The 25,580-nt window shown below is 45.1% G+C and overlaps 1 long non-coding RNA gene across 1 annotated transcript in view; it reads right to left on the bottom strand.

Annotated features, from left to right (window-relative positions):
- Positions 1-1,863: 1,863 nt before the first annotated feature.
- LOC115082178 overlaps positions 1,864-25,580 on the bottom strand; it is a 41,168-nt gene continuing 17,451 nt past the window's right edge. The window contains exons 2-3 of the long non-coding RNA XR_003854100.1: positions 18,296-18,486; positions 1,864-2,307 (exon numbers count right to left, since the gene is read on the bottom strand). This is a non-coding gene — a long non-coding RNA (uncharacterized LOC115082178). The remainder of the gene's footprint in view (positions 2,308-18,295; positions 18,487-25,580) is intronic.

The following is a 25,580-nucleotide window of genomic DNA, read 5'->3' as shown; positions in this document are numbered from 1 at the left end:
ATCGAGCAAACCAATAAATAGACCAATGCAGTAATCTATGTGATTCAAAACAAGTATCTGTGCTACTACCCTAAACAAGGATAAAGGCAACAGGGCCTTTACAGGCTTCACCAAGTAAAGTTTATAAATGCTGTTTGTGCCACATTTTTATAAGGAGGACCAGAGATAACTCAGAATCCAAAATAACACTCAAATTCTGAATCTCTTCCAAGACAGGCATAGAATTACATTATAACTTAACTGTCAATCATCGGGTAGGAAATTCCTATCTACCCATAGCAGCTTTGTCTTAGCAACATTTAAAGCAAAATATTTATTTGCCAACCAAACTCTAATATTATTTAGACACTGTTGAAACTGAATCAAAGAAAAAAAAACAATCCTTTCCCTAGGGAGAAAAAGCTGGCAATCATCAGTTTAGATATAATATGACAGTCCCCTTGCCTTAAGAAAAGCACCAATAAGTTAAAAAATACCAGTGAAAGGGCTGACTGCTGAACTCAAAGATTACCTGCCTGACTGCTGAACTCAAAGATTACCAAAACAAAAAAGCATCATCTAATTGTACCATTTGTTTCCTCTCTTGCAAAAAAGATCCAAACCATTTTAGCATTACTCCATCTACGTATTTATGTACTTACCTGAGGGCCAGATTCATTAAGGCTTTTCTCCCATTTTGTGACTATGGGAAAAACCCTTAGGGGCAGATATTAAAAGTTACGTGCGGGCGTAGATTTGTGCATTCAACCCGGCACGCACAAATCTATGCACGATTTTATAACATGTGATATCTCAGATTGAATGTCGGTATAAAAATTAAAAATAAAAACATTGTATTAGTTGCTCCTGTCTCAGGGCAGGCATAGGTTGCGCACGCCACGTACGTACGAGCATAACCCTTTTAAAATCCGACCCAAAGTGAATCAGGTACTGAGTGAAGAGTTATCACAACACACCATAGCAAATATGACAGACACATCCAACTGCACTATTAACCCACCTACCCCACATTCAAACTGGGAGTACAATTCACCAGAAAGAGAGAGTAGTACAATTCTTAGTACCAGTGATGATGACATGGAGAATGGGTATGTCCTCTGTCTCCATTTGCTGGTAGACTGAGTAAACCCATATATCTGGACTGATGTAGGAAGACTCAAGGAAAGGAAATTAACAAGTAAGATCATTTCTCCTTCCAAGGTATTGAGTACAGTTTTGACTTCCAACTGGGCATGTGTGGATTTTTTGACTGCCAACAACAGGAGTGGGGACTGGGGACATTGAGGCCAGTGGATTATAAACTGTACCCTGAAAATAATTATTTCTTGCTTATGTGGAATAAGGTCCCTAGAACATTCATATTTTCTCCCCATTTTGAGAACCCATAAATACACAATACTTTATGGACTATTGTTTTCTTCTTATGCTGATCCCACCTTCAAACCAGACTTCTTTCACATTCCAAGAGGGAATTAGACATAAATGAAAACTCACCATTCAGGCTCAACAGTAGGAACTGAGCTTCTCCCAGACTCTGCTTGTTTTTATCTCACTTGACATTTGGGATATGGATAACTCCAAAAGGACTACCAATGTTTCTGCCTATTAAGAAATGAAATGAAGCCTAAAACTAAGATAAGTAGTAGTAGTAGCAGAAGCAGCAAGTCCAACTTGAGTGCCCACTCATGAACTGGCATAGATGAACCCCCTTCTCAGTCCTACAGCTAGATAATGATTTGTGTTTTGCGCATGGCAGATTATCCCTTGGCAAGCTCACCCAGTTGAAATCATTTTTCCCAACTCTGTTGATTCAATTTTGACGTCTATGCAAATTTTTTTTATTTTATTTTTATTAAACTTTAATCAAATTACATTGAAAACAATGTCTTCCAGAAAAATACAGAAATGAAATCATGCTAATCATTACATCATGTAGGAAATACCCTTATTATCCAAATATTATAAGAATAAATGGGAGAACTCAATTATTAAAGCAGATCCAAGGAAATCTTAATCATTAATACTTAGTTACAGCAATGTGACATGCACCTAATTTCAATTTGCCCAACCCCCTTGGAGTTATATTAGGAGTGAGAATCTAAATACAACCGTAATTGCTCAGGCTCTGACAAAATATATCTATATTTTGATATATTAGAATACATCTACATGAAAATCTTAGGTAAAATTTAGCTCCTCTTGTGGTTGCTTCGTTCTTCATCTTCAGGAAAGATTTCCTTTTCTCTTGAATTTTCTTTGTGTCATGTCAGGAAATACTCAAATTTGTTGTCCGTAGAAAAGCTGACTCTGGTTGCAAAAAGATAAACGCAATATAGTGACTCTATCTGATAATTTTATAAAAGACTCTAACAATGTTGCAATAGACTCTATCTTAGTCTCTTAAGATCCTTCTAGTATATCTCTTAAATTATCAGAAGATGTTTGGTCTTGATCTTGTTTTCTCCTTTCTTCCTCTTTTGATGGGAGATAAAGTATTTTAGAGATTACCGGAAGAGAAGTTTCCGAAAATCCCAAAATATTAATTAAGTAGCTTTTAAGAAGGTCCTTAGGTGTCAACCATCTGGACTTGGGGAAATCCAATAACCTTAAATTGGTTCGGAGTGGAGGTAAGGTTTTCTTGAATTCTTGCCTTTCTTTTAGTATGAGGCATTGTAAAATTGTAGAAAATCTTTCAAGGAAAAAAGAAGAGAAAGGATTTTCCAGAAATTTCCTCGGAGCCGAATTGCTTTCATGTTCACAGTGCAGCAGCCAATGTACGCACATTTTAATATGAAATGTTGAATGACCTAGTGAAAATTCAGGCAACTGTGTGGCCAGATTTATCTGGCAGGTTGTGATGGTGGAATCAACTAGCTGCTGGTTTTGTTTGACAGGCTTCAAGTAATAAAGTAACTAGAAGGCCTAATGGAAATATTTACATTTACATAGCAGGGTCTGTCTAGCAGGTTATGCAGGGGGCCTATGAAGCTGGATGTTTCGGCAACAACTATCATTGTTGATTATCACAGAGCTTTGAGGTTAGTCATGAGAAAGGCAGGATGTTGGAGGGAATTACATGGAGATCTTGTATACTACTCTACAAAGATGGTGACATACAAATGAAGAAGAGAAAAAAAAATTGTTCTGAATAAGGAGAAATATTGTGCCAGTAGTCACGTTCTGTGACTGGAAGCTAGGATGTACCCAAGCAGTGTAGCCAGAATAACTAGGCAGACCAAATGGACTAGATAGTCTTTTTCTGGCATCATTTACAAAATGTTACTATGTTACAATCTCAGTTACATGTTTTGAAACTTTACTTTGCTCATCAATCAACAAACAATTCTTGCTAAGGTTTCACTTAGATGGATCAGTCAGCAAGAAAAAGACTTCTTGAACAAGGGATGTCTCAGAGGCCAAAGGATTTACAAACAATTCATAACTTGCACAGAATACTCTGCATTAACAGCTAGTGTTTATGTATGACCTTTGCTCTAATTAAAAGATAAACATTTTTTAGCACAAAAAGTGTTATATTCCTGCACATCCCCACTGGGATACAGTCAGTGATTTCTGCCAGTAGATGGGAGTAAAGAGAGTCCTGTAGGAAATATCAGTTTTGATTAGAGATTGAGTTTGGGTGGATCTTGGACCTGGTCTGTCCCCTAGGGGAGCAGAGAAATGCTGCCCCAAACTCCTAGAGGAAAGAAGAAAAACTCAACTCTTCATCCGCATGTCTGAATATTTCAGATGATCTCATGTGTACCTTTGGAATAAACTCAACAAAGCTCTTGACATATCTAACTGAAGACATATGAGCAAACTTCATGTAGGAAATCAAATTCTATGAACTCAGTAATCATATTGGCTTGGGAAAGGAGCACAGTGTTGTGTAGAAGACCATATCCTACTTGAAGTAACAAACCGGGTAGGATATCAGTGGAAATTATGTTGGAGGAAAAGAAGGATTTTCCTATCCAAGTCATACCGTCATTGAAAAAAAGTCAGCTTCTATCAAAGAGAAGCAGAATGGCTATATACTCCATTGTAAATATTGATCTACTATCTACTTTCAAGTAAAAGAAGAAATCTTGGGGTACATAAATCCTGGGTGCTGCATTTTAGATTTTATATCTAGAGTTAACTGTTAGTGTCTCCCCTCTTGGTAGGGCCCTGAAGATTATTCTCCCCCTTTCCCACAAAGGATAGGAACTTTTAAGCCTATTTCATGTGAAAGAGTGAACCAAAGCTACATTTGTATTGCCTTTTCCTTCTTCTGCTTCACCCCTTCAGTATCTTCTTTATTACAAAACCGTAGAGTTGCCCTGTCCCATCAAACTAGAAAATATTGCCACCTCAACAGATAAAATGCCAGTACACTCCAATGAATCCTGACTGATCAACGTGTTATTCCATAAACACAGAATTGGAAAAAGCCTTAGAGAAGAACTTTTATACAACAAACATGGCAACATATACATGTGTATGTGGCCATACGTAGATCTACGATAGTATTTTATAACCCACATGTATCACATATGCGAGTACTATAAAATATGCATATCTCTACACCACAATAAAAGGTTAATTTTAAAAGCCCGATTCACCAAAATTAGGGGACGCATGAATTATATCAGGCTCGTGCGTGCCAAGCGGATTTTAAAAGTTGCCCAGATATGTGTGTAAATGCCATAAGGCACAAATCTCAGAACTTCTCAATAAGGGGCAGGGGTATGGGCATAGTATGGGTGGGGCATGGGAGGTACATGGGCACTTCAGGACCTTCACCAGAAATTTGTGCGGAAAAACGTAATACAGCACGCGCCGAGGCCCCCTGCCGTGTAACTTTACTTCCGCTATGGATGGTGTATCAGTCCGAAAAACTAAAAATAACGAGCCATTTCGGAGTGGTTTCAAGGGTCTGGGGTAACTGGGGGATGGAGAACCTATTTGTTAACCTTATGAACTGGGAATAAACTGGTAGAACTGGAAAACACATCAGAAAGCGTCCCCTTTAAAATCCCCTACTTACGAAGCAGGATTTACGCGTATAGGTGCACGCCCACTTAAAATTCTGGGCACATGTTTGCATGGCCAGGCTATTTTATATCATGTGTGTATATACATGCATAAGTTATAAAATATTCACGTCCCCGGGTACAGGTCGGCGAACGTGCACACATGTGTGCCTATGCGTGCCCATGCACCAGTTTAAAAGTTACTGTCCCTATGCACATGTGTGTACTTACAAATGAATACATGCAATGCACTGAAAATGAGTATTTCAATGCATTAAACATACATATTATTCCTCCCTATTTTAAAAATATATGTGCATATTTTTTACACACTAAAATAAAGTAAGATTTACTCATTTAAAATCTGATTTACACGTATAAAGCGGTGCATTTCAAATATGAACTGGTAAATTAAATTACTAATTTACCAAACACTCCAACAAAAATTACAGGGGGAGAGAGAGAGAGAGAGAGAGAGAGAGAGAGAGAGAGAGAGAGAGAGAGAGAGAGAGAGAGAGAGAGAGAGAGAGAGAGAGAGAGAGAGAGAGAGAGCACCTTGCTATAGTGCTGCCTCCCTAGACAGGTATTTGTATCCCTATGGGGGGCCCACCTAGTAACTCGAGGTGAGGGTTAAGTATTAGTGTAGGGGGGTAGGGGCCACTTTGACATTCAATGTGAGATGTACGAACAGAACAGTGGTCTCTTGTGAAGATTTGGTGGCTTTCGGAGTGAGGAAACTCACTCCAAGATGAGATTTGGGCAAGGTTATCTCAACCTAGCTTGAGGGACTCTCTACCTGGGTGACATCAAGCTAGGTTGAGAGAACCTTGCCCAAATCTCATCTTGGAGTGAGTTTCCTCACTCCGAAAGCCACCAAATCTTCACAAGAGACCACTGTTCTGTTCCTGGTCTTTGTTGCTCAGTTCCTGGTTTTCGTCTTTGTCCTGTGGTCAATTTTCAGCTTTGTCACATCTTCGTCTTATGGTCAGTCTTCAGTTCTTCAGTGTCTTCCGTGTCTTGACTGCCCTCCTGTGCTGCTCCTCGTTTCTCTGCCTGCCTATCCATCCTGCCTCCCTTAGGACAGGTCTCTGGTTCTGACTTTGGCCTGTTGACACTTGACTACACTTGAAATCCGCCTGCCATTGACCACTTCCTGACTCACAACTACACTTGAACTCCACCTGCCACAGACCAGTACCTGACTAGAAATCACGTCTGAACACTTCCTGCCTTGACCACCACCTATTTCCGATTATGCCTGAACCTCATCTGCCTCAAACCCTGGCTGTGACCCGACCATTTCCACAGACATCTAGCTTGTCAGCAGAGGCTCCCACCTAAGGCCTGCTGGCCCCTGGCACCTGAGGGCTCAATCTAAAGGGTATAAGGGCTGGTATATGTGAAGCTCCAGTTGGGCCTCTACCACAACTAGCTCTACCAGCCAACAATTGGGACATGCTGGGCTCCTCCCTACAGGTAGCACCAACTCTACCTCGGTCCAAGAGTCCACACCTGCAACAGTTTGCCGAGGCCATGGCCTCGGCAGATGCCACCTCTCTCCAGGCCTTTCCGGGTCTCATGCACAGGCTCCAAGATCAGCAGTGGTTCCTGGAACTCCTGGCAGCTTCCATGGAGCGACTCACCACATGCCTGGATGTAGCCTCGGTTTCAGCTGCACCATTACTGGCTGCACCATCTGCATCTGCTGCAATGAATCATCCTATTCCACAGTTGCCAGCTCCCCTGGTATGTCGTGGATCCCAGACAGTGCTGTGGATTCCTAAATCAGTGCTACATGCACTTTATGCTCCAAGCAGCATTCTTTTCCAATGACACCATGAAGGCCACATCCAACCTTCCACATCCCCGACTGGGGCTGGCTTCTTCTTTGTGATCAAAAAAGATGGCTCACTTATTAATCCATAGTATTGACTACCACGGATTAAATTCTATCAACAAAAAGAAGCCATTATTTTCTGAACTTTTTGACCAGCTCCAAGGGGCTAGGATCTTGACCTCTGAGGAGCCTACAATCTGGTCTGGATCAAACCTGGAGACAAATGGAAGACAGAGTTTAATACATGTAATGGACATTCTGAGTATTTAGTAATGCCCTTTTGGCTGTGTAAGACCCCCTCATCTTCCAAAAAATGATGAATGAAATCTTCTGGATTTACTTTTCTGTATATCTTGATGACATGCTAATGTTCTCCTGGGATCTCAGCACCCACTTTTGGAATGTACAACTAGCTCTACAGTGACTTCAAGAATGCCAGTTATTCAATAAACTTGAGAAATGCCTGTTTGAATGAGAGAGACTACCCTTCCTGGGGTATATCGTATCCAGAGAAGACATCCACATGGACCCTGTGAGGCAGTTCCCTATGTTCCTCCTTAAACCAGTGCAGGACTAGGCTAGGTGCCTGGTCCCCTTTAATTCCCTTTGTGAGAGAGAGCTCTATGGGCAGGGCCCAACAGGGGAGAACTAAGAGCTGTGACCCAGGTGAGTTAGTCAGACTAGGCCTAGGTCTCCAAGAGGAAGGCAGTTCCTGTAGAAAATTGCTGTTCAAGTACTGAGCTGTTACGAAGCTGTATGAGTACTGAGGGAAGCGGTATTAACTGTGAGTAATTGGAGTACACTGTCCTGAAGGTAAAGGCAGTCTATTAATGTGTATGTGTTAAAGTGGCAAATAAAGATAAATGTGAAAAAGAGGATGTGCATTCAGACAACAACCAACAAGGACTGAACTACACAGTCTGGGTAAACAAATAAGTGTGGGGGTAGCTTGCTTACTGCAGTAGTTACTACCCTAAACCAATTAAGCCTGATACTTCACTTTGAATGCATATACTGCATTACTCTCTGCTTCAATGGCAGGGGGAAATATGGAAAAGAGGGTTTACTTTCAGACAACATCCAACAAGGTATTGATCTGTGCAGTCTGGGTAAACAAGCATCGGGGTAACTTGCTTGATGTGGCGGCACTGGCGGTTACTACCCTTAACCATAAAACCTTATGATTTACTTTTGGTGCAACTTCAACATTACTCTCTTTATCAACGGCAGGGGTGGCAGGAAATTCGAATCAAACAGTTACCAACAAGGGCCCTGAACTTGGTGGTCGGTGAAACAGATAAATATGGGAAAATAAGTGTGGGAGCTTGCTGGGCAGACTGGATGGCCTTTTTCTGCTGTCATTTCCATGTTTCTATATTTCTATATATGTTTTAAGCAAGGCTGGAGTCAATCCAGGTTTATGACAGGAAATCACTGCTCGGTCCCACATATGGTGTTAGAGTGGGATTTGTTTTCTCTAAACCTAGTACAGAGGAAAACCCAGTCTCTCAATAAAGTTTGGTGTATGTGTGGCCTGCCAGAAGCAGTTTGGAGGCCAAACAGCTTGCAGAAGAGAGAGGGAAGTGTTTGTTTGGAATACAGAAAGTTGTGAAGAGGACATGTGGCTCTAAAACAAAGTATAGAGGGCAGGATTGCACAAAGCATTGTGGCTTGTGAAAGGATGTGGCTCAGAATCTGCACTAAAGAAAAAAAAAGTTTCATATAGAAAGGAAACTGTGAGTGGGTCTGGTTTCAGGGACAGCGATAAAGTACTAAGTTTGAACCAGCTACAGATAGAAGCTCTGCTGGAGGTAGATAAGGACTTAAAGTGATTAAGTTATTAGTGGTTATGCGGACTTTTTTTTTTTTTTTAATCTTTTTTTGCCTTGAAAAAGAAAAGAGGAAGAAACACTAGTGCAGTAAGGATGCGCTGAGCAGGATGTAGCCTTGGAAAAACAGCCAGAGTGGGCTGTGAGTGTGGTGAATGGGAACACGGTGAGGCCCTCTTCCAGCAAGCAAGCTACTCTGCATTTCAAGGTCTGCAGCCAGAAAGAAGACCTGGAGTGGAGCAGCCAGGGTATTGCAGCACCAGAATGCAGCAGTCTGAGAGCAAGATTGAAGATAGTTGGCAAGCATTATTCCAGAGAGCCCTGGAATGACGGAGGAAGTTACAAGAGAGCCTCATAAAGCACCAGCTTGCCTTAGCCAGAGGAAAAAAGAGCCTGGAAACAGGCTGGGCTGTTGTTGAATCCTGTTTAGAGACGAGCTTACATGGCCAGGGAGCTGAGGAAGCTACTGCAGAGAACTCAGGAGAGGACCAGTAGCAGAGTGGCGCTACAGAGGGTCCAGATGAAGATACAGTAGTGTGTCCAAACACTACCAGGAATCCAGAGACTACTCCTGTGAGAAGCACTGAGAAGGGGACTGTGAAGAACCTTGAGGGAGTGGTCATAAGAGCCCTGTGGAGGGCGAGGGAGACTGCCCAGGGGGAGGCAGTATTAGAAAATTGGAAGTCAGCACTACAGGAGGTCCTGAGGAAGACCCTGTAGAGTGCCCAAACACTACCAGGAATTCAGAGACAACTCCAGTGAGAAGCCCAGAAAGGAAGGGTATGAAAGGTCCAGTGACATAGGAGATGAAGTGCCAAGAGGGTGGTGCTGTGGAGACCCCAATGAGTAAGGCTGCAGAGAAGAACCCTGAGGAAGGAACCACAGAAAGCCCAGAAGGTGGCTCTGTGGAGACCCCAGCAAGTGAGGCTGTGGAGGAGCCAGTGACTGGCGCAGTCAAGTGGCCAGAGAACCTTGAGGGGATATCAGGGTAATCACTGATCAAGGCACTACAGCCAGTCCAAGAAGTTCTGCTGGGGTAGAATTTGAACCCAGAACCATCAAGAGATTTGGTTAAAGGACTGGGGGTGCAGGTGGTACATTGGGTGGTGGTAGGGTGGTCTAGGGTTACCCTTGGAGGTGGGGGTGAGCATAACCCTAGAACCCTAACCCCAAGCCGAATTGGTGGGTGGCCAGATAAGAGGGGTTGGGGAAGTGAGGCACTCCCCTGGATGGGATCCAGGGGGAGTAAAAATGCTCAATCCAACAGGACCAAGCTGAGGGGAGTATGTGAGCAGTGTTCCTATATTCCCCCTTAAATCAATGCAGGATCAGGCTAGGTACCTGGTCCCCTTTAATTCCCTTTGTGAGAGAAACTCTGTGGGCAGGGCCTAACAGGGGAGGAATAAGAGCTGGAACCCAGATGGGTTAGTCAGACCAGGCCCAGGTTTCCAGGAGGAAGGTAGCTCTTGTAGAATATTGCTGTCCAAATACTGAGCTGTAATGAGGCCGTATGAGTACTGAGGGAAGCGGTACTATGTGTAATTGAAGACACTGTCCTGAAGATAAAGGTATTTGTCACTTTAACACATGTGTATGTGTTTAAAGTGGCAAATAGAAATAAAGTGTTTCAAGGAAGGCGGAAGTCAGTCCAGGTTTGTGTCAGGGGATCACCACTCGGTCCCACAGACCCCAAGAAGGTTAAAAGCATTCAGGACTGGCCCCATCCTGTAAGACTGCAAGCCCTACAGAGGTTTCTGGGGTTTGTCAAATATACTGCCACTTCATTTTGAATTACTCAGCTATTATGGCTCCTATGCTAACACAAAAGTTTGGCCTCCAAAGATTTACCAGCCTTCCAGGAACTAAAAGATGCCTTCTTAATGAAGCCCTGACTTCATCATCTGGACCCTACACATCCATTCATCATGGAGGTGGATGCCTCCACCTTGGGTGTATGGGCTGTACTAAGCCAGTACTCAACTAAGAGAGTCCTTCATCCCTGTTTGTTCTTCTCAAAGAAGTTTTTGCCCACAGAACGTAACTACAGCATCGGAGTTAGAGATCTCCTTGAGGTCAAACTAGCCCTAGAAGGGGGCCTAACATAGTATCTCCATTATATAAGACCTTAAAAATCTTGAACATCTCCACCATCTCCACCATCTCCACCATCTCCACCATGCCCAATGGTTAAATGCAAGACAAGCTCACTGGTCTCTGTTCTTTGCATGCTTTGATTTTGAACTTAGATATCATCCAGCTCTGAAAAACCTATGGGTGAATGCTCTCTCACTCTGCTTCGATCCAGGATGTCCCACAGCCTCCTAGACACATCATCGACTTATCCAGGATTCTATTAGCTGCTTCCATGACCATCCTTCCAGGGAAGATGGTCATCCTTATCTGAATCTATGAAAAGGTTTTGAAATGGTCCCATGACTCTCATGTTGGAGGTCACCCTGGATGGGCCCAAACCCTTACACTGCTTCAACAATTTTATTGATAGCCTCAAATGAAGCAAGATGTTAAAGCATATGTGGATTCATGCCCTACCTGTACACAGCATTAAACTCTGTCTGGGTGACTCTAGGGACTGTTACAGCTATTGCTAGCCCTCAAAGAACCTTGGCCCCACTTATCGACCAATTTTATAGTGGATCTCTCCCTTTCAGATGATGCCACTGTAATCGGGGTAGTTATTGATCGCTTCTTAAAGATGGCCCACTTTGTCCCACTTCTACCCTGGAGCTAGCACTGCTTTTTACTCTCCATGTGTTTTGCTTACACAGCCTACCCACACACATCTTGTCCGACTGGGGAGTTCAGTTCATGGCAAAATATTGACGTTCACTGTGTAAAACTTTTGATATTCCCCTGGACTTCATAACAGCTTATCATCCACAGGGAAATGGACAGTCTGAATGCACAAATCATATGCTCAAAACTATGCTCCAGTCCTACATCAATGAGCATCAGGATAATTGGGCTTCCCTTTTACCCTGGGCAGAATTTTCACATAACTCCCACGTCTGGGCCACTATAAGTTCTTCACTATTTCAATTGGATTATGGGAGACAGCCCTCACCACCTCTGCTACTCCCCATGGCAGTACCCTTTCTGGCAGCCTAGTTATCGACTCAGGAACTCCAGAACCTCTAGTCCCGCACCACCATCCTTATTGAAAAAGTAGCAGAAAAGGCAAAGAAAACCAAAGATGCTCACAGGAGGCCCGGACCTCAATTTAAGGCAGGCAAGATTGTCTGGCTGAGCACCCGTCACATATACCTGAGGGTGCCTTCTATGCGCCTCACCCCACAATACAATGGATCCTTTAACATAACTCGCCAGTTAGGGCTAGTGACCTATCAGCTAAGACGTCCGCCCACATTGGGCATACACAGTATCTTCCATGTATCATTGCTAAAGTCACTAATACTTTCCCAGTTCTCCAGTCATCTCCCAAACCTCAAGAATTATCCACAGAAGACTGCATAATCTATAGAAGATATTAGAAGTAGAAGAAATTCTGGATTTAAGACAGAGGGAAAAAGTGGGAATACCTTCTCTCCTGAAAAGGGTATGGGCCCGAGAAGTACTTGGTAATCTACTTCCAACATTCTGGATCCCAATCTACTAAGGGAATTTCACACCTTGCATCCCAAGAAACTAGGGCCCTTAGGGAGGAGGCTTAAGAGAGGGGGTACTGTTGTGTTTGACAGTCTGCGGGCCTACCCCATGGACCTACGCACTTACCTCCAGCCCCGAGTCCAATGGGAAGAAGGCCAACACTGGGGACGGCCCCTGAAAGGATGCACGGCAGGCCCTCATGCTCAAACTGCTTTTGCTCCCTGCGATGCCAGCCCTCACGCGCTGTGACTTTCCTAGACGTGCATGCACGACACTTGGCCAGATGTAAAGGAACCGCAGTGGGAAAGTCTATGTGATCCCTATGGATGACATCATCAATGCTGCCTCATAAAGGGAAATTTCCCTGCATCAAGACGCCTCAGCAGTAGGTCTACTATTGCAAAGTAAAGTACGTTGCCTCAGCATTCTACCTGTGTTCCTGGTCTTTGTTCCTATGTTCGTAGTCTTCATCTCTTCAATTCCTGGTCCTTGTTCCTCAGTTCCTGGTTTTCATCTTTGTCCTATTGTCAGTTTTCAGCTCTTTACCAGGTCTTCATCTTGTGGTCAGTGTGCTGTTCTTCAATGTCTTCCATGTCTTGCCTGCCCACCTGTACTGCTTCTTGCCTCCCTGCCTGCCAACCATCCTGCCTTCCTTCAGACAGATCTCAGGTTCTGACTTCGGCCTGTTGACACTCGACTACACTTGAACTCCACCTGCCATGGACCACTGCCTAACTCCAGACCACATCCAAACGCTACCTGCCTGTCTCCAATTACGCCTGAACCTCACCTGCCCTGGTCTCTAGCCTGTGACCTGACTATTTCCACAGACATCCAGCTCATCAATAGAGACCCCCACCTAAGACCTGCCAGCCCCGAACACCCAAGGGCTAGGGATGTGCAGAGCAAAATTTTATGTTCATATTTTTTATGTCCGAAAGGGGGTCCCACTTGCGGCCAATATGGACATAAAAAAAATCCAATGAGTTGGGTATATGTACATATGTGCAAAAAAAAAATTTAAACCCCCTCACCCTCCTTAATCCCCCCCCCAGACTTACCACAACTCCCTGGTGATCGAGCGAGGAGTGAGGACGTCATTTCTGCAATCCTTGGCGAGAAGCATGTGACGTCGGTGGCACGTCGAGTGACGCGGCGTCACGTGATTCCCGGCGAGTTCGCGCCGGACGGCTCGTTCGGCCCAAAAAGAACTTTTGGCCAGCTTGGGGGGGCCTCCTGACCCCAAGCTGGCCAAAAGTTCTTTTTGGGCCGAACGAGCCGTCCGGCGCGAACGAGCCGGGAATCACGTGACGCCGGCGTCACTCGACGTGCCGCCGACGTCACATGCTTCTCGCCAAGGATTGCAGAAATGGCGTCCTCACTCCTCGCTCCACCACCAGGGAGTTGTGGTAAGTCGGGGGGGGGGGGGGGTTAAGGAGGGTGAGGGGGTTTATATTTTTATTTTGGCTCAACAATCGCGATTTCCCACATATCGAACATATCTATGTTCGATATGTGGGAAATCCGATCGTTTATGTCGAATCAATTTTTTAAGTAAAAAAAAAATATGAGTTGCGTTTTACTAATGCGGTCAATCCGAATGCACACCCCTACCAAGGGCTCTACCTAAGGAGAAGAAGGACTGGAATATGTGAAGTTCCAGTTGGGCCCCTGCCAAAGTCAGCTCCACCAGCTGCCAATGGAGACCTGCAGGGCTCCTTCCTACAAGTAGTACCAACTCCACCTTGGTCCAAGTTTCCACGCCTGTAACACCTGTAAACTTGTCCTAGCCAGATAAACTTATCAAATACATTTAAGATAGCCGTATATATTTAGTAGCACAGCTGCACCAGTAAGTTAGCCAGAAAAGTGTATCCTGCTGACTAGCCGAGCTCTGCAGAAGCTGAATATGGACTTCCAATTTCTCATCCTCACAGGAATAAGTGAAGATTCATTTCTTCAATAAGCTTCACAGGTCAGCAAGGATCTCTGGATCAGAGGCTCCTACTTTCCTTTTAGATGGTAGCATTAAGTCCATGGATCCTTGGGAACTCAGGCAAAGGATAAAAATAAACCAATTTCCAAAAGGTAACTCATAATGAGAAAGAAGGGTGGCTAGAACATCTCCTCCAAACAAAAGGGTTAAAAGCTGGACTCAATTTGTTTTTAATTTTTTTGTTTTTTTTAGAGTTGTAATGATTCATTGTGGTTATCTATTTGTATTAATGTCATGTTGCATTATTTGTTGTTTGTTTATACTAATGTCATGCTGCTTGTTATGTTATTATGTATGTTTCTTTTTGCCTCCCCTAGGAATTTTGATAGGTGGGTTATAAAGTTTATAAATAAATGACTGAGAAAAAGCCATCTTTTCTTCTAGTCCATACCGCAAGTTTCTTTCCAAGAACTCTAAAAGTCTTTTTCCAAAAAACAAAATAGAAATCAGGAGCAAGCATGATGGCATGCTGCTTCTGGAAAGGGCAACTCAAAATCCACACCTATAAAATGGTGCCTGGAGTTGTTATAACCCAGGATTCCATCATTACATTCTCCCTCATGGGGGAGCTATAACCCAACTAAACCTAATTCATTTCCCTACCCACTTAATTAATTGGTATGCTCTTTTACAGGAGACTCAGAGTTCTCTACACTTATGAATCTTTTTTTTTTTTCCTTTGGGGTGTGGTTTTTGGGGTTTTTTTTAAAGAAAATTGTTAACTTTGCATTAACATTTAAAGATAACATGCTAATCCCCATATCTTAAATACCCTCAGTTTACAATAAAATACAAAATCTGATTTCAAATCTTGAATCACCACCTTTCAGTAGTCTATAGAGCAGATGAAATTCTAAATCTCATTATTTCCACTTTTCAGTTTATAATCCCAAATTCTACCTCTTCTCTACGCATATGCACAGTGTCACACTGTGCTCTAAATGGGGGATGAAATCATATACTTTTGCTTTTTCTCAAAGTTTCAGGCTTTATCATACAAAAATCATTTACAGCAATTCTTGATCAAAATGAATGCATTGTGAAAAATAATATAAAAACATAAGAACATAAGAAATTGCCATACTGGGTCAGACCAAGGGTCCCATCAAGCCCAGCATCCTGTTTCCAACAGTGGCCAATCCAGGCTACAAGTACCTGGCAAGTACCCAACATATATTTATATATATAAACAGGGAGGTATTTTAAAAAGCACAATAGATATGAGAAGATCAGAGGGCTTATCACATGCTGATTTACATCAAAGTTTTAATCAAATTTATACCTGAATTCTAATTAGAAATCACAACATGATCCAACTGGTATGGAAATAGAGTACTGAATAAAGACCCAGCAATGAGCTATAGCCATTTATGTGACTAAAATGTGTGAAGATCCTAATGTACGGAGTGTACCGCAACCTAATGCCAGTCAGGAAGTTGGGAAATGAACAATCATGGCATTTGCTGAGTTCTGATGTCATTAAAGTAGTCTTTGGAGATGCGTTAAATGACAGGGAAAGCATTCAGTGGCATTGTTTTAGGAATACTTTCCAGTTTAGATTTGTAGAAGGGATGTATGTTGGAAGGTGTGTAGTTGTGAGATGCAGATGAGTTGTAGTGAGGTTATGTTGGAGAGAATGGAGGGTATGACTTTATGAAGGGGTAGAGTGTGTGAGGAGTTGGCTGGGATTGTAGGGGGATGTCTGTGGGTGGGTGGGTGTGAGTGATGGAGATGAGTATTTGGGATTGTTGGGGGGATATATGTGGGAGGTATAGGGCTATGTTTAATGTGTGTGGGGAATATGGAATAGACTTAGTTTTTGGGTACTTGCCAGGTTCTTATGGCCTGGATTGGCCACTGTTGGAAACAGGATGCTGGGCTTGATGGACCCTTGGTCTGACCCAGTATGGCATATTCTTATGTTCTAATATCTATGGGATAGAGAAGTGGGATGTGTATGTATTTATGGGTGGATAGGGGTTGTCTGGAAGGAAGGAATTTGTGGAGGGGTTATATTATATAGGAAGTTGTAGGATATGATTTTGGGGGATATGACTATGTGTTTGAAAATAGTAGATGTGAGAAAATGTGTGTGGGGGGGTTGTGAGAATAGAGGTCTCTGGGGTATGGGTGTGTATGTATATCTGTGTGTACTTGTCAGAGTATGTATTGTAGGGATGTGAATCGTTTTTTGACGATTTAAAATATCGTCCGATATATTTTAAATCGTCAAAAATCGTTAGAGCCGCGATACAATAACAATTCCCCCGATTTATCGTCAAAAAATCGTAAATCGGGGAAGGGGGAGGGGAAGGGGGAGGGCGGGAAAACCGGCACACTAAAGCAACCCTAAAACCCACCCCGACCCTTTAAAATAAATCCCCCACCCTCCCGAACCCCCCCAAAATGCCTTAAATTACCTGGGGTCCAGAGGAAGGGTCCCGGTGTGATCTTTTACTCTCGGACCTCCGGTGCTTGTAGAAATGGCGCCGGCGCTACCTTTGCCTTGTCATATGACAGGTCAAAGGTAGCGCCGGCGCCATTTTGTTTTTGTCCCCCGAGGTCAGGAGCATAGGATATCGCTCCCGGACCCCCGCTGGACCCCCAGGGACTTTTGGCCAGCTTGGTGGGGCCTCCTGACCCCCACAAGACTTGCCAAAAGTCCAGCGGGGGTCCAGGAACGACTTCCTGCATGCGAATCGTTTTTCCGTACGGAAAATGGCGCCGGCCGTAGACAACACGATTCGACTGCAGGAGGTCATTCCGGACCCCTGCTGGACATTTGGCAAGTCTTGTGGGGGTCAGGAGGCCCCCCCAAGCTGGCCAAAAGTCCCTGGGGGTCCAGCGGGGGTCCGGGAGCGATCTCCTGCCGCGAATCATTTTTCCGTACGGAAAAACGATTCGCATGCAGGAAGTCGTTCCCGGACCCCCGCTGGACTTTTGGCAAGTCTTGTGGGGGTCAGGAGGCCCCCCCAAGCTGGCCAAAAGTCCCTGGGGGTCCAGTGGGGGTCCGGGAGCGATCTCCTACACTCCTGACCTCGGGGGACAAAAACAAAATGGCACCGGCGCTACCTTTGACCTGTCATATGACAAGACAAAGGTAGCGCCGGCGCCATTTCTACAAGCACCGGAGGTCCGAGAGTAAAAGATCACACCAGGACCCTTCCTCTGGACCCCAGGCAATTTAAGGCATTTTGGGGGGGTTCGGGAGGGTGGGGGATTTATTTTAAAGGGTCGGGGTGGGTTTTAGGGTTGTTTTAGTGTGCCGGTTTTCCCGCCCTCCCCCCCACTGGACCCCAGGTAATTTAAGGCATTTTGGGGGGGGGTTCGGGAGGGTGGGGGATTTATTTTAAAGGGTCGGGGTGGGTTTTAGGGATGTTTTAGTGTGCCGGTTTTCGATTTACACGATTTTCACGATTTTCACGATATTTAAAAAAACCCAAACGGCGACAATCCAATTCCCTCCCCCTCCCAGCCGAATCGTTAAGACGAGCGATCACACGATTCACATCTCTAATGTATTGTGTGATTAATTTGTATGTGGAGGTTAATGTGTGGCAGAGTACATTGCAAGGACAGTTGTGAGAGGTTAGTTGTTTGGATGGTATGGCTATGTGCGTTTAAATGGTGGGGTATGCTTGTTAGGGCAAGATTGGGGCAAGTGTATGTGTACAAAGATGCCAGAGTGTGGGTGGATGAAACAGAGAAGCTGCATTGTTTATTCCTCATGACTCTGTGAAGGGCCAGGGGTGTGGGTGTGCTAGAAGCAGGTCTATATGTGTGTGAGGCTTTATGTGTGTAGGCTGTAGGAATGTGTGGGATGTGTATGGGGGTATGTGTAGGAGTGCAGGAATGTCTGTGAAGTGTATAGGGAAGCATGTGTGCATGTGAGAGGTGCGTGTGTAAGAGGTATGTGGGGGTGTTTGTAAGGGTGGTGTATGCAGTGTTTGGGAGTGTGAGGGGGTGAGATACGTGTATACTTTATACGCACCTTTTTCTGCTGTCCTGTCCTCTGCCAGTTGCTTCAGTTATTTTCTCTATTTCTCTCTTTCTATGCCTGTGTTGCTCTGGGCAAAAACTGGATGGGTGAGGAGGGGCATTTGGAATAGAATGCTGATCAACACTCCAACTTCTAATGTTTCCCATAGAAAGCACTGGGGACTTTTTTTTAAGCTTGGTACTCTGAAAATAAGAAAGTAAGAACAAACTATGCCATTGACACACTCAAATCATTAGCAGCCTAGTTTGCACACTTACTACCACAAATAAAATAGGACTGGCCAGACTAAAAGAGACACCCTGATACAATACACCAACATTAGCTGAGACACTATAAGGGAAAGAGACAATCCTGAAGTACTTGGGGAAAATTTAACAGAGGATCAAATCCTAATAAGACTCAGTACTACAACTAAAATCAAAGAAAAGAAATAACAAAAAGAATTCACCCTATCTGACGTGCAACCTTTGATCGTTGCTTCTGCAAGAAAGAGTATTCATTATAGAAGGCTGTTGCTTTTTAAAGTATTTCTCAAATTCTAGTGTTTTTAAATGAGTTTATTCATTTTAATGGAAAGTGCATTTTAATGCATTTGCAAGAATTCTTTTAACCTGGTAATATATTTATTTATTTTTTAAATCTACAATACAATGAAATGATTTTAATTAAACAATAACATAAGTCAATTATCTTTAAATATTGGAATGTGTCCTTTATTTTAATCTATATTTATCCCTTTCCCTCTCTACGCCTCTCTATCTCTGAGAATATATATTGCATGGGTTTTAAGGCCCAAATTTCTAGAACCAGTACAGAAGAGGGCATTGTAATAGGGTTTTTTTTTTAAATAACATTGCATACATTTATAGTAACATCAATAATATCTTTCAGCCACTATAGCGGGAATTGAAGATCTCACCTCAAAGAGTAGCTAATATATTAGATATAACCTTGTTCTCTTTGAGATCTCCTGTTGCACTGGAGGTGGACCCTTGGGCCGAGGTGGGCTGACTCAACTCGTAGGTAGGGACCTATGGGTCCCCACCGTCAGCAGGCAGAGTGGGCTGTTGAACAGAGGCCAGCTGGAGCTTAACCAATACCAGCCCTCGTTCCCCGCGGGTTGAGCCTTTTGGTGCCAGGGCTGGCTGGACTTAGGTGGGCCTCTGCATGTGGTTGATGAGGAGATCGAGATCAGCCCAGAGACAGAAGGAGAGAGATGCTACAGTCTTACACTGGACAAGGTAGTGTCCTGGAAACTCGGGCGCCAAAGGAACGAAGACAGACAGGGGGTGCCCAAGCAAGAGCAGGCTGAAGCCTGAATAGACCAAGTCCAGGAAGTAAGCTGAAGAGGCATCGAGGAACAGGCCTGAGTCAGGGCTGGTGGCAATCTGGAAGCAGTGGCAAGCAAGGCTGAGGTCTGATAATGGAGATAGTCAAGTGTAGTTGAACGATGCCGAGGACTGGGTCTGGAGAGAGGCAACAACGTAATCAGGCAATGCAGAGGTCTGTGTCTGGAGAGAGGCAACAACGTAGTCAGCCAATGCAGAGGTCTGGGTCTGGAGAGAGGCAATGACGTAGTCAGGCAATGGAGAGGTCTGGGTCTGGAGAGAGGCTATGATGTAGTCAGGCAAAGCAGAGGTCCGGGCTTGGAGAGAGTCAATGGTGAGGTCAGGCAAAGCAGAGGTCCGGGCTTGGAGAGAGTCAATGGTGTGGTCAGACAAAGTAGAGGCCCGGACTTGGAGAGAATCAAAGGCGTGGTCAGGCAAAGCAGAGGTCCGGGCTTGGAGAGAGTCAACGGCGTGGTCAGGCAAAGCAAAGTCAAAATCCGTATAGGCAATCCAAGGAAAGATGCAAGGCAGGAACATAGGACAAAGAATCAGGAACCAGGATCAGTGAGGAACAGGAATACAGGAGTGAGACGAATCTCTCAGGAGGCATAGTGGACTCGACCAGTGAGGAGACCTATTGCAAAGGCAACACTAGGGAGTGGAACCTGCGCTTACTGAAGCTCTGCTGATGTCATCATCTGGGGCCGTGGCTTGGTTCCCGCCACGGGCCCTTCTTAAGCATTGGCAATGCACGTGTGCATGCCTAGGGAGGGGTGCAGTGCCTAGTAGCAGCGTCTCTCCGCGGACCACGCGGAGAGGCCCGACATGAAGCGATGGATGTGGTGGCTGGTCCAGGAATGCCAGGGACTGCAGCTGAGCTGGAGGCACCAGGGGAGGCCCGAGGATGGAGCTGGCGGCCCATCGCTGCCAGAGACGAGGAACCAGGAGCTGGAGTTACTGTAGAGAGGTGAGGGGGCCATGCCATAGGTCTGCTGCAGACTGCACGTGTAACAGTACCCCCTCTTTACACCCCTCCCTTGGAGGTGTGTAAAGAGGGGGTACTGAGGTGTGTAAAGAGGGGGTACTGAGGTGTGTAAAGAGGGGGTACTGAGCAAACCCTGACCTCCCTTGGAGGTCAGGGTTTGCTCAGATGGGCACGTTGAAAATGCAGGAGGAGGATTTTGTCCAGGATGTTTCTAGCCGGTTTCCACGAGTTTTCTTCGGGGACATAACCCTCCCAGGAAAGGAGGTATTCCCACCGGCGGCCCCTATGGTGGACATTGAGGACTTCCTATACCTTGTAGGTTGTATCAGTCTCAGCCACCAATGGAGGTGGTTCAGGAAGGCCAGGTTTTTAGAAGAGATATGTGGAATGTATTGCGTATTCCCAGCATAGGAGGCAGCCAAAGCTGGTATGTAAATGGTACGATGTGTCGGGTGACCAAAAAAGGTCCAATGTACCTTGGAGCGAACCTCTGAGAAGGTATCTTGAGTTGGATATACCGAGTGCTCAACCAGACTTTCTGGCCAGGAAGAAATTCAGGAGCCGAGTGTCGGAGACTAACAGCAGATCTCTTGGCCCGGGAGGCAGCTTGATGTAAGCGAAGGTTTGTCTGTTCCTATAAAGCCTTGAGGGCATCAGCTGTAGCCTGAGCAGCAGGGGAAGGTACTGATAATGGTATGGGCAACAGTGGTCATGGTTGCTTCCCATAGACGATGGAGAACGGTGATGGCCTGTAGCAGTGGTGATGTGGGAGTTGTGAGAAAACTCCCGCCAAGGAAGAAGTTCAGACCAATTGTCTTGGCAGTCATTAATGTAGGCGCTGAGAAAAGCCTTTAAAGAGTGATTCATTCGCTCAGCTTGTCCATTGGCTTGAGGGTGGTAAGCGGTTGTTAGACTGATGTTAATGCTGAATATTTGTCAAACAGTGTGCCAATATCTAGCAACAAATTGTGGACCTCTATCAGAGACAATGTCCTTGGGTAGGCCATGTAATCTGAAGATGTGACGAAAGAATAGGCATGCCAGTTCAGGAGCAGATGGTAAGCCCGGTAGAGGGACAAAATGGGCCATCTTTGAAAACTGATCTATGGTTACCCATATAACGGTATGGCCCTTAGATGGAGGCAAATCCACAATGAAATCCGTAGACTGGTGGGTCCACGATTCCTCGAGAGCTGGAAGTGGTTGAAGAAACCCCAGGGTTGACCAACCGGGGGTTTTTGTTGTGCACAAATGTTACAGGATTTGACATATGCTTTAGCATCAGAGACCATAGTGGGCCATCAGAAGAACCACTGGAGCAGCGCCAAGGTTCGTGCTCATCCTAGGTAACCAGCAAACTTCGAGTCATGTGCCCACTGGAGGACTCTTTCTGGAAGTCGTTGGGGCACAACAGTCTTCCCAGTATGGACTGGTGAGTAGCAGATAATCAAATATAAGCTGGATCTATTATATGGCCGGGTTCTTCTGGAGTGTCTTCAGGCTTGAAGGATCGTGACAGGGCATCTGCCCGGAGGTTTTTCTCAGCTGGATGGTAACGAAGTTCAAAGTTGAATCTAGAGAAGAATAATGCCCATCATGCCTGACGGTGTTGAAACATTGGGCATGGTTCAAATGTTCCAAGTTCTTGTGGTCAGTGAATACAATTAATTTGTCTTGAGCACCCTCTAACCACGGGCACCATTCTTCAAGGGCCAGTTTGATGGCAAGTAACTCGTGATCTCCGATACTATAATTTTGTTCCGCAGATGAGAACTTGTGAGAGTAGAATGAACATGGGACTATGGATTCAGAAGCGGTGTGTTGGCTCAGGACCACCCCAGCCCCAATCGTGGAGGCATCCACTTCTACCTGAAAGGGGCAATTCGGGTCAGGGTGATGAAGGCAAGACCCCACCTGGAAAGCTTCTTTAAGGCGGTGGAAGACTGTGATGGCTTCCAGTGTCCAATTTCGAGTGTCTTGGCCCTTGCGAGTCAATGCGGTTAGAGGGGCAGCCAAGGTTGAATAGTATGAAATAAAATGGTGAATAATTTGGGAATCCTGAGAACCGCTGGAGAGCCTTAAGACCCAAGGGTTGCAGCCAGTCTCGGATTCCTTTTAAGTTGGCAGGGTCCATAGAGAATCCTCGTTGGGAAATAATGTACCCGAGGAAAGGCAGACTGGATTTCTCAAATAAACACTTATACAACATCGCAAATAAGTGATTCTCTCGAAGACGTTGGAGGACGGTACTGACATCAGTGTGGTGTGTGGCCAGATCTTTAGAAAAGACAAGGATGTTGTCCAAATACGCCACAACCTTGATATACAGCAAATCTCTGAAAATTTCGTTCATCATTCATTGGAAAATTGCGGGCGCATTACAAAGACCGAAGGGCATCACCAGGTATTTGTAATGCCCGTCTCTGGTATTAAAAGCTGTCTTCCAAATATCATCAGGATGGATTTGTACCAAGTCGTACGCCCCATTTAAGACCAACTTAGTGAATATGGATGCTCCATGCAGGCGATCGAATAGTTGCGAGATCAGTGGCAGAAGGTACTTGTCTTTAAGGGTAATGGAGTTCAGGCCGCGATAGTCGATAAACAGCCTGAGAGACCCAACCATCTTGGTAATAAAAAAGAATCCTGCACCAGCAGGAGTTGTAGAGGGGCAGATGAATCCCTTCGCAAGATTTTCTTGAATGTACTCCGTAATGGCCTTTGTCTCTGGAAGAGGCAGAGGATAGGTACGCCCTTGGGGAGGCGTGGTTCCAGGTAGGAGGTCTATGGGACAATCAGACCTCCAAAGAGGTGGGAGAAGGTCTGCTTTTTGTTTGGAAAATACGTCTTCGAAATCCGCATATGGAGCGGGTATACCTGAAGAAGTGGCAGCCAGAGAAACCACAGGTGGTGGTACCACTTTACATAGACAGGACTGGTGGAAGGTGGAACCCCACTCCACCAGTTGCAGTGAACCCCAATCAAATTGTGGAGAGTGACTTTGGAGCCAGGGTAGTCCTAAGACCACCGGATGAATGGATTTCTCTAGTACTAGTAATTCAATTTCTTCCATGTAGAGAGCGCCAGTGCGTTATTGAACTGGCTCAGTGGTGAGGAATATGTGACCGGGTAATGGTTCCCCATAAATAGAAGCTATGCACAAGGAGATCTCCAGAGGACGGGTTTTTATACCCAGGAGTTGAACTACATCCTTGAGGATGAAATTACCTCCTGCTCCGGAATCCACAGAGCAAGAACTGGGAAGATCCAGGAGTCCCAGATCAGGGTGACCGGTACAGACAATTGAAGGTCCAGAGATGTTGCACCCAAGTTCAGGACCCCTACTGAACCTAGGCTGGGACATTTCCTGGATGGACAGGGCAAGTCTGTAGATGGTGGCCAGGTGCTCTGCAATACAGACACAGACCAGTTTGTCTCCGCTGGAGGCGCTCTTCCGGGGTCAGCTGCCCATAGCCCAGCTGCATGGGCTTTTCCATCTTGGCCACAATAGATACCCTACCCGAGGCAGGACTGGTGGTCAGTGGTGAACGGGATCGAACCCGAGAGGGCTTCTTGGGCAACCGATTCTCCCGGTGATGCTCTTGGAGATGATGATCAATTCGGCCCGTCAAGTCTATAAGGTCCTCAAGAGTGGAAGGGAGCTCCCATGCAGCCAGCTCATCCTTCAGCTGCAAGGAAAGTCCATCCAGGTACATAGCTCATAGGCAGTCTTCCTGCCAGACGAGTTCAGAAGCCAAAGTCCTAAACTCAATAGTATAGTTAAAAAGATTTCTTTGATCTTGACGAAGGTGTAACAAACTAGTGCTTGCCACAGCATGTCACCCTGGATCATCAAAGGTCCATCGAAACACAGCCACAAACTGAGACAACTCCCTTAGGAGGGAGTCCAATCGTTCCCATAGGGGAGAACCCCAGGCCAGTGCCTTCCCTTCAAGATGAGTCAAGATAAAGGTGACCTTGGTTAATTTGTCCTGGAAGACGGAAGGCTGCAGAGCGAACTGCATATAGCATACGGGTAGTATGACATAGTGAGGACAAAGATAGCGCCGGCGCCATTTTGAATATTGGCAATATGGCGCGAGTGCAGGAGGTTGTTCCCGGATCCCCGCTGGACTTTTGGCAAGTCTTGTGGGGGTCAGGAGGCCCCTCCAAGCTAGCCAAAAGTCCCTGGGGGTCCAGCGGGGGTCCGGGAGCGATCTCCTGCACTCGTGACGTCGGGTGTCAGGAACCAAAATGGCGCCGGCGCTACCTTTGCCCTGTCATATGGTAAGGGCAAAGGGCCACCGGCGCCATTTCTATTAACGCAGCCGTGGCCCGAGAGCGGGAGATCACGCCGGGACCCCCCCCCCCCACTGGACCCCAGGTAATTTAAAACATTTTGGGGGGGTTCGGGAGGGTGGGGGATTTGTTTTAAAGGGTCGGGGTGGGTTTTAGGGTTGTTTTGGTGTGCCAGTTTTCCCGCCCTCCCCCCTCCCCCGATTTACGATTATTTTGATGATAAATCGGGGGAATTGTTATTGTATCGCGGCTCTAATGATTTTTGATGATTTAAAATATATCTGACGATTGTTTTAAATTGTCAAAAAATGATTCACATCCCTAAAAAAAATATATAGCATATAGCATAAAATGAAATAATGCAAACAGTTCAGTGAAATTTAAGTGAATGTTTGTTCTTCTTTACAAAATATGCCCACAAAAGGAATATGGAAAAAAGTAAATGATTATCTGCTCTAGGAATGAAGGAAAATAAAAAATAGAACTGTATATTTGTTGGACCAAAAACACACTTTCAGTTCCTCAGGAAGTAAATGGGATGGAATTCCTGAATAACTATGTAACAAGTAATATTCCCTGGACTGAAGCATTTTACCTCCATTTCACAAAGTAGTTTCTGACACATTGGTTAGTATTACACACTTTGGTTTCCTGGGGCTGGATA

The sequence above is a fragment of the Rhinatrema bivittatum genome, chromosome 1 (genome assembly GCF_901001135.1).
Source record: "Rhinatrema bivittatum chromosome 1, aRhiBiv1.1, whole genome shotgun sequence".
NCBI classification, from domain to species: domain Eukaryota; kingdom Metazoa; phylum Chordata; class Amphibia; order Gymnophiona; family Rhinatrematidae; genus Rhinatrema; species Rhinatrema bivittatum.
This window is presented reverse-complemented; position numbering and strand designations above follow the sequence as displayed.